This window comes from Agelaius phoeniceus, assembly GCF_051311805.1.
Source record: "Agelaius phoeniceus isolate bAgePho1 chromosome W unlocalized genomic scaffold, bAgePho1.hap1 SUPER_W_unloc_2, whole genome shotgun sequence".
NCBI classification, from domain to species: domain Eukaryota; kingdom Metazoa; phylum Chordata; class Aves; order Passeriformes; family Icteridae; genus Agelaius; species Agelaius phoeniceus.
In genome coordinates, this window is record NW_027509867.1 from 2,579,090 (window position 1) to 2,588,012 (window position 8,923).

General features: G+C 51.0%; 1 pseudogene; it reads left to right on the forward strand.

Moving 5' to 3' along the window:
• Positions 1-885: 885 nt before the first annotated feature.
• The window catches only part of LOC143692646 (uncharacterized), a 62,755-nt pseudogene continuing 54,717 nt past the window's right edge, over positions 886-8,923 (forward strand).

The window sequence follows — 8,923 nt, forward strand, 5'->3', positions numbered from 1 at the left end:
ATAGCTGTCATCAATTAATTTCATTACTATAGGTTTCATGTTCAATTTGCCTCAATCTTTTGGTTTTGCCCACACCATCTCATGAATTTTGCCCTCATCCTCTTCCCCTAATTCGAGAAGTTTAACCACCATTTTTCCTTCCTCTGGGAGTACTCGAATGCTTAACTGCACTTGTAAATCTCAGTCTAATAGATTGCATCCTGCTTCTTGAACTAATAGAACATCTCCAATTCCTACTTTTGCCCCTTCAAACTTTACTTCCTTTATAACTGAGACCTTGAACCCCTCCTGTTTTGCACCTACTACCTGCATGGTATCTTGACCCTTTTTGCACCCCTTTGGGATTCTACAAACACAAGTTCTTTCAGACCCTTTGTCTACTAAGAATTCAAATTCTTCCTCCTGGGGATCTATTTTTAAAGTTATCAAGGGCTCCTGATGGTATTCTGTCCCCAGGAGGTAGAGCCCCTGATGTAGAGAGCTTTTTGGATAATTGGTTAGCTGAGAAAGGACATTTCGATGTGATACCAATGGATAAGGATAGGAGAAACAAGCTGGGAACTGAGCAACCAGTGTCCAATCACTGACAAAGGTCACAGTGACCTTCTCTGAAACGGGAAGACGGGGGAGAAAATTGCTTGCCAGAAAATGTAGTTATCTTAGGTAGAGAAGTTAGAAGAATGCAAACATAGAAGCAAAATAATTGTTAGAAGATAGAAGTAGGTGTGGTTGATCTAAGTGTGCTTTAACCAATAATGAGCTCAGCTTTTGCAATATGTATAAGCTTCATTAACACCAATATAAATATGTGTGGGTTTTCAATAAACTTGGGGATTTGCTATTCACGCATATGGTGTGTCACATTTCTCCCGCCGTTCACGACAAATGGTGACCCCGGACATCGGGACTAGCCACGGTCGGCGGTGTGAGCGGAGTTCGGGTCCTATCGCAGCTGAGGACGGCAAAAGCACCACTGAAAAAGGGAAGGTGCCGGCCCCGGGTGACCCCAGAGGGGGGCCCGGCTGATACGTGCTGCCGGAGACTGAAAAGAGCTGCAAGAAGCGCGCTGTTATCTTCAACATGGATAAAGAAAGGCAAGCAGCATATAATTTATTTCCTAGCTTTTTATAAAAGCGTAAAGTTAAGAGTATAGAGTTGCAGAAGAAGCTTCATGGGTTGTTAGCTCATGGGTATGCTCAAAGACTTTTCGGACTCCTCGCACAGGGCATAGGTTATCAGAGTGCCGTATATTTGGGGATTAGTTGTGGCAGGCAGTCATAGATGCTGAAAAAGCCGCGAGAAAGTTGGGAAATTTATGGCAAGTCGTGCATGCTGAATTCTTGAAATACCAGGTGGAGGAAAGAGCTGCCCAGCAGGCTAGCATAGCCCGTGAAAGAAACAGGAGTTACAGAGACTGGTTTGGGTCCCCGCCGACACTAGCTCCTGCTCTGAACGGCAGTTCCCCTCCCCTGGGGCAGGGCAAGTGTGCCATTGTCCCCTGTGTGTGTGGCCTTCCCAGGATGGGGGTTTCACACCTGAGCCAGTTTGGGTAAGGGGGGTGGTGTTCACCCCCTGAGCAGGGATTCTCCCACTGTTTCAGGCTGCAGTGTAAGATGGAACCCAATGCATGTTTTCAATGCCCATCTTCATCAACTGCTATAAACAGGTGGGGCAGTGTTCTTGATCTCTTCCATGCCTCAGCCCTGGTAACGCCCTCCAGGGGAGATATCTTCTGGGAATGGGCCATTGAGTGTCACTGCAGGACTGATAAAATTCCATCATCCCATTGTGGGATACTCTGCCCAGGGGGAGGATCCAAGCATTCCTACCTGCATATAAGCTGAGCCGTGCAACACCAGGAGCAGCTTGCCTACTGGATTCCCAGAGGACAAGAGCTCCAGAACCAACCCTGGACCTCCAGAGGAAGACCAGAGCCTTCTACAGGATCACTGCTTGGACAGAATCACGTTCATCACTCCCACAGGACTGCAGCCACCATTTAATGGGACTGCTGCCACCACCCTGAGCAACAGGGTGTCAGGTTATATCCTGACTCTTTCAGTTTAAGGCAGTGTTTCTGTATCATTGCCTTGATCTTCTTTTCTTATGAAATTGTAATTATGGTTTAGACTCTCCTCTCTTTTGCCTTGAAACCAGTACAAAATTCAATGCACTCATCCCTTGCTTTTCTCCCAAAACAGGATTTCCCATTCCCAAACCTTTGCCAGACGGAGGAGGAGGCTGCAAGGAAGAGGAAGGAGCCCTGGGACATGCAGGAAGGTGAGGAGGAAGTCAGTGCCCCTTTCCCCCTCTCTCCTGCTCCATCTCCCAGCCCAGCACAGCCCCCGGCTGCAGGACAACCCTGCTGCCAACCCCGTCCTGCCGGGGATGCACTGGGGGGATCTCCTTCCCCTTCCCTCTGGCACGGAGGCAAATCCCATCCTCTCCTTGTCCTTCCTCCCCCAGGGAAGAAACTGAGGATGGAGACCAGAGAGGAGAAATCCCCATAGCAGAAACTCATGGAAGAGGCCATTTTGAGTGACTCCTGGGCACAGGAATCCAATGGGGAGGAAAATCCCCAGAGATTCTGCAAGAAGAGGGGCTCAAAACCCAGCCCAGGGTGCTCTGAGGAGGAAAGACCCGCCCTGAGCCAGGAAGGTGGACAGAGCTTCAGCCAGAGCTCAGAGCTGGTGGTCCATGAGCAGCTTCACGATGGGGAGAAGCCCCACAAGTGCTTGGAGTGTGGGAAGAGCTTCAGGTGGAGCAGCACCCTGATCAGCCACCAGATGATCCACGCTAGGGAGAGGGAGAGGCCCTACGAGTCCTCTCGTCACCCACCGGCGCATCCACACTGGGGAGAGGCCCTACGAGTGTCCCCAGTGTGGGAAGAGCTTCACCAGCAGCTCTCATTTGACAAGACACCAACAGAGGCATCAGTAAAAGAAGCCCTGCACATGTCCCAACTGCAGGAAAAGCTTCATGCACCGCTCCAGCTTTATCCCCCATTGGAGACCCCATGCTGGGAAGAGCTCTGGTGATCCATGTTCCCTGTGATCCATGCTGGGAAGACACCTGTACCTTTTGTTGCCCCTGCCAATGACCTGATGTGGGGTTGGAGAACATGAGGGTCTGGCCATGGCCCTGTCATTACATTCACTCCCATCCTCAGGTCATTGCCAGGGGCAGGAAAGGGACTCTCTCTCTCTCTCCCTGAGGAGAAGGGTGTCCTTTCCAGACAGGAGGAAATACATTGCCAGGAAGAACTAGTTGTTGATGTTGTAGTTTTTTCTGTAAATAGTTTTACTTATCCCTTCTGTTATCAATATTGTTTCTGTTCCTGTTTGTTCTTTATCTCGTTGCTGTTCCCAATAAATTGTTCTTATCCCAGCCCGACTTTGCCTTATCTTTGCCTTATCTTTGCCTTTTGTGCTTTCCACGGGAGGCGGGAGGGCAGCGAGGGCAGCGCGGTTTTAGCGGGAGCAGGAAATTGGGGAATCCCATTCCTGAAGCCCGGCCCGTGGAAAACCGAGCATCCCAGCTGGTGCCAGCCCTGGTAGCCATGGCAACCACCACTGGCATGGGGTCTCCATGGAGCTGCCAAGGCACTGAGCATAGCAACAGGGGGCTGGTGATGGTTGCTATGGAAACTGACCATAGCAACAGTGGACTGGTGATGGTTGCCATGGAAACTGCCCATAGCAGCAGTGGACTGGTGATGGTTGCCTACTAAGGATCAGATTTGTCACAGGCCCTCAGAGGGGCTCCATGGGGACTTTCCAAGAGTCTCCAGGCGGTTCAAGAGCTGCAATGTCACACGCAGAGACAGGGGCTCCATGGAGACCTCCCAGGCGTTTCTGGGATGGTAAAGAGTCCTGGGGTCAGAGGCAGTCACAGCCATTCCATGGTGACATCCCTGGAGTCCCCAGGCTGCCAAAGAGCCGGGATGGCCCAGACACTATGGGTTCCTGTCATGGGCACAGTGGGAGCTTCAGGCAAAGTTTATTAGAGAAGCTCCTGTTGGGTCACGAGGTGCAGAAACGATCCCCAATGCTTCCCATAGATCCCCAAATGTCACTGTTGAATCAGTGTTCCGTGCTTTCTTTCCAATGGAAAACAACCATCCTTATCCTCCAGGTGTCCATGTCTGAAATTGGGATTCCACCTCCAAAATTCTGTATATCCAAGGGTTGCTCCCAGGCACAATCTGCCAGTACCATCAAGCCTGGCTGGCCTTGGCCTCTGGTGGCTGCCCCTGCAACACTGGGGCTGGGTCCTTCCCTTCCCATGGAGATCACTGGGACACTGTGGAGACCCCATGGAACCAAGGGGATCATTGTGGCACCCCTGGAGCCCATGGAACCAAGGGGCCGTGGTGACCCAGTGGGGCTTCATGGAACCCAGAGACCATTATGGCTCTGTGGGGCCTGATGGAACCATGGAGACCATGGGGACCCTTCAGGGCCTGGTGTCACCAAGGGGGCATTATGGCACCTCAGGGCCTCAGGGAAGCGAGGGACCATTGGGACAATGTGGGGCCCCATGGAACTGAGGGAACATTGAACAGGCCTGGCTGGCTTGGCCTCCCAGGGGCCACCTGACAGCTCTGGCTGATGTTGCAATGTCAAGGAATGCCTCTCATCAGCTCCTGGAACACTGGGGCTCCGTGCTTTCCTTGCTATAGAAAGGAACCATCCCTTTTTTTAAATGTCCATTGCCAAAATTGGTATTCTCTCTAAAAATTTTCCTATATGCAAGGGTTTCTCTCAGAAAAAAACCTGCCGCTTCTGGCTGGCCTTGTCCTCTGGTGGTCACCTCTCTTCTGCCTGGCAAACACTGGGGCTCTGTTCCTTCCTTCCTACGGAAAAGAACCAACCTTCATGTCCATGGTCCATGGCCAAAATTAGAATTTGGCTTCCCAAATTCCATATATCCAAAGATTGCTCCCAGACAAAAGTAGTAAGGACAGACAGGTCAGGCTGGCCATGTCTGCTGGTGATTTTCTTAGACTCTGAGTGGAATGCTTTCAGTTGAAAAAACCTTGGAAAGGGGCCAGAGATCTCCCAAGAAGGGTTTTTGAGGACTTGGGCACATGACCGATACATATGGACAAAGGAGCTCTGGGCTCTGTGCAGTTGAGGTGGTTTTGCATCATGGAAGTAATGTTCTTAGAGAAGCTGCTAGCAGTTTCATCTGTGTCTGACAAAAAACCAATCAGTAATCAGCTTTGAGAACTGACAATCTGTTAAACCACTAAGGAGACTGTACACCCCTCTGTGAAGGCACATGTTAAAGATGGGAAAGCCTGTGAGGGTCTCTTTCCCTTCTGGCTGGCACAGAGGTAACAAGGCTGACCCGGCCCCGTCTCAGCCAGGCCGGGCCGGGCGGCTCCTGCCGTGGGGCCGGGCCCCTTCCCAGGGACCCCGCCAGGCCCCATCGGCTGCCGGGCAGGGCAGGGGAGGCCGCGGGGCCGAGGCCGGGCCGGGCCATGGCTGCAGTTGGGAACATCTGGGCCCTGCTGAGCCCTGCCCCGCCGCCAGCCCGGGCCCAGCCAGGATCCGCCGGGCCCCAGGAGCAGCCCCGGGCCGGGCCGGCTCGGCCAAGATTCTGCCACCCTTGGGCTTCAGCCGCAAGCCCCGGGCAGGGGCAGGAGAAGCCATCGGCCCCGGCCGTGCTGCTGCTGTGCTCTGGCCTGGCTGCTGAGATCCTGGCCCTGCCCCAGCGCGGCCCATCCTGACACAGCCCCAGCGCAGCCGCTGCAGAAACCTCCATCGTAAAACAGCTCCGGCCGCAAGCACCGAGCCCGGCCGGGGGCACGGAACCATCTGCAGGCCCCGGGTGAGATATGAACTCTTTCAGTGCTTCCATCCTCCCTCCAGTGAGAGAAAAGGACAACGTGCAGGCACAGAGAAGAGCAACATGAAGACACCGAGGTCAGTGAAGGGGAAGTTGAGTCCCAGATGGGAGGAATGAGGAGATGCCTTGATCTTGGGGCTGAAATCCTCTTGTAAAGCTATGGGGAAGGATGTAATTGATACATAAGACTCTCTTTTTCCCTATAACTAATTGAAAATATGCGTAGATGACCTGTTCAGCAAAAACCTCCATGCTAAAGTAAGCAAATGTTGAAGTAGCTGTGATCCCATGAGAAGTTTCAACAGAGAAAGAGAGAAGAGTAATGAGATCCTGTGGTATCAGGGAGAGAAGAAGAAGATCTCTGTTCTCAGAGATGAAGATGATTTCAGAAATAGATGAAGAGATTCTTTGCTCTTGAACAGCTCATCTTTAAACTCATACCCCATAAGCTGACATGGCCCATAAAAACAGCTGTGGGAAAAGCTGTGAAAAATGGGAGGGACTTCACAATTGCAGATTTTCTGGGCAGCTGCTCTTCGTGGGAATTGAGAGCCACGAGCAAATGTTTTTCTTATGGAGAAGTCTCCATAGCATGAAAGAGAGACTCCTCTCCCTAAGTGAACTGAAGAAAGACTGTTCTAGATGGTGTAAACTGACTGAAACTTTCAGGTTTTGTCTCCTTGCATTGTCAGTAAGAAAGAAAAGGTTGTAGGGAGATGAGAAGTGTTCATATTCTTATTACTCTTTCTTCTATTTACTGGTAATAAACTTTTCTATATACCCTTTTAAAATTTTGAGCCTACTTTGCCTTTCTCCTAATCCTATCTCACAGCAGGAAATGAGTAAATATATTCCAGGGAGTGCAATGGTAATTAGCCAACACTGATCCCACTGCACTAATAGATGCATTGGCTGAGAAATCTCAAATTAGCAAACCAAAATCACTCCAGATACATCCCTGATAAAATGCAATAGAGCAGAGGGAAATCAAGGCAAAGCCATGGTTTGTCAGGACTTGCTGCATCCCAATGAGCCCCGTGGTGCATTTGGAGCTGAGCCCTTGAACCTCAGGGCCTGAGAGGAGATTGCACAAACCTTTCCAGGAGTCAAAGTCAGAAGAAAACCCCAAAGTGTCTCAAAGCATGAATGGGTCCCAGTGAGGTCCATCCCCACCACAGGCTCCTCATGGACTCCTTGGAGGAGAGAATTGGAGGCCAGGATTGACCAAAAACCTCTCAGAGTCTCAGTGTGGAAAGGAAATTCCAAACTACCTTAAAAAATTTGAGAAGCTCAAAGCATTACTGAGCACCACTGAGTGTCATACAAAGCTCTCCAGGGACTCGTTAAAGCAGATAATTGGAGCCATGATTGCACAAACCTCTCACAGAGTCTCTATCAAAAGGGAAACACCAAGTACCTTAAAATAACTAAAGTACCTTGAAGCATTAATGAGCCCACTGAATGTTGTTACTGATAACGGCTCTCCAGAGACTCATTAAGCAGATAATTGGAGCCTGTAAATGCACAATCTTTCTTATAGAGTCTGTATCAAAAGGGAAAGGGGAAGTAGCTTAAAAAACTTAAGTACCCTGAAGTATTAATGAGTCCCAATCAATGCTGCAACAGGCAGAGAATCTCCAGGGACTAATTACAGCAGATAATTGGAGGCCATGATTGCACAAACCTCTCAGAGACTCCAAGGCAGAAGCCAAAGCCAAAGTCCTTTGAAAATCCTGCAGTCCCTGCAGGGAGCATGAAGGAGCCCCCAGGGCCATTGCTGAGCAAGGCTCCCCAGGGACTCCTTGCAGCAGATCCTTGAGGCCACTGGGATGTGGGCTAGGGGGGGATGCTGAGGGCAGCACAAGGGGCTGACAGTGCCCAGCCTGGCTGGGGCTGGGCCAGGAGGCCCCAGGGCCTCAGGACAAGGTGTCTCCTCCCAGCCCTTGCTGGCACAGACCCTGCTGTGCCCCAGGGCACCAAGACTTGGCTTCTCTTTGTCCCCACCTGTCATCATTGCCTGCAGTTCTCTGCTCTGCCTGGGGCCTGGGGACACTTGCTCAGTCGTGTCCCTCACTGGGACCCATTAAAAGTCCAAGAAAGTTTGGAGGTGGATTCTGCCTTGGAGTTCTGGAGAGGTTTCTTCAGCTCCCTCTCAGGGACTGATGTTCAGGGCCTGAGCACAAAGCCCCCAGAGGCTGATTAAAGTCCTTGTGCTGTGTCTGTGCTGCTGAGCTGGGCTGGGCTCCTGGCACAGAGGCAGCTCCTGCTCACCAAGAAGAGCTTCAAAAGCACATTTCTCTTGAGGAGCAGCTCTTCTGCCAGCCCAGCAGGGCTGGGGCACTGCCTGCAGCCAGCCCGGGCACAGCCCAGAGGCACAGAGAGCTTCAATCAGTCAGGGCCGGGAAGGGGCTGAGAAGTGCCTGGGGCACAATCACTGCCAGCCCTTGGCACAGGAACCTCTGGCTGCAGGACAATGCAGCTGCAGCTCCTGGAGCCATCTCCTCAAGCTGGAACATCCCAATGCCTACAGACTCTGTGAGTACAACTCGAGTATTTCTGGGGCAGGGGAGGTGAAAGGTTCATGAAGCTCTGACATGCTCAAGGGTTCTGGTCAGTCATAGAATATTTCCAAGTCTAGGATTTTGATAAAATATAAGAAATTTCTTAAGACTTTGTATTCAGTTTCCTACTATTGAAGAATGGTAGGGAGGTGGTGATAAATATTAAAGGATGATTATAAATTTTGACAGTTGCCTGTAATGTCTGACCTGGTAAATTTTGCTTATGAATTATTATTTATGAAATTTTGAAAGTTCCCAAGACATCTGAACTGTTGCTCTTAGTGATCAATAGGTTCACAGGAGATCCCTAATGTACTTTCAGCCACTCTGCCCATGGACAGCAGCAGCATCACCTTTGCTGGAGCCATCAGGCTCAGTCTGAGCTCTCCATTCTCCAAGCTGCAAACAGAACCTGCCCCCAGCCAGTGCCCAGCAAACAGGCAGGGTTCTGTCAGGCCAAGGAGAGTGCACAGAGATTTGGGGTCTGTGAGTGGTGGCAGGGAGAGATC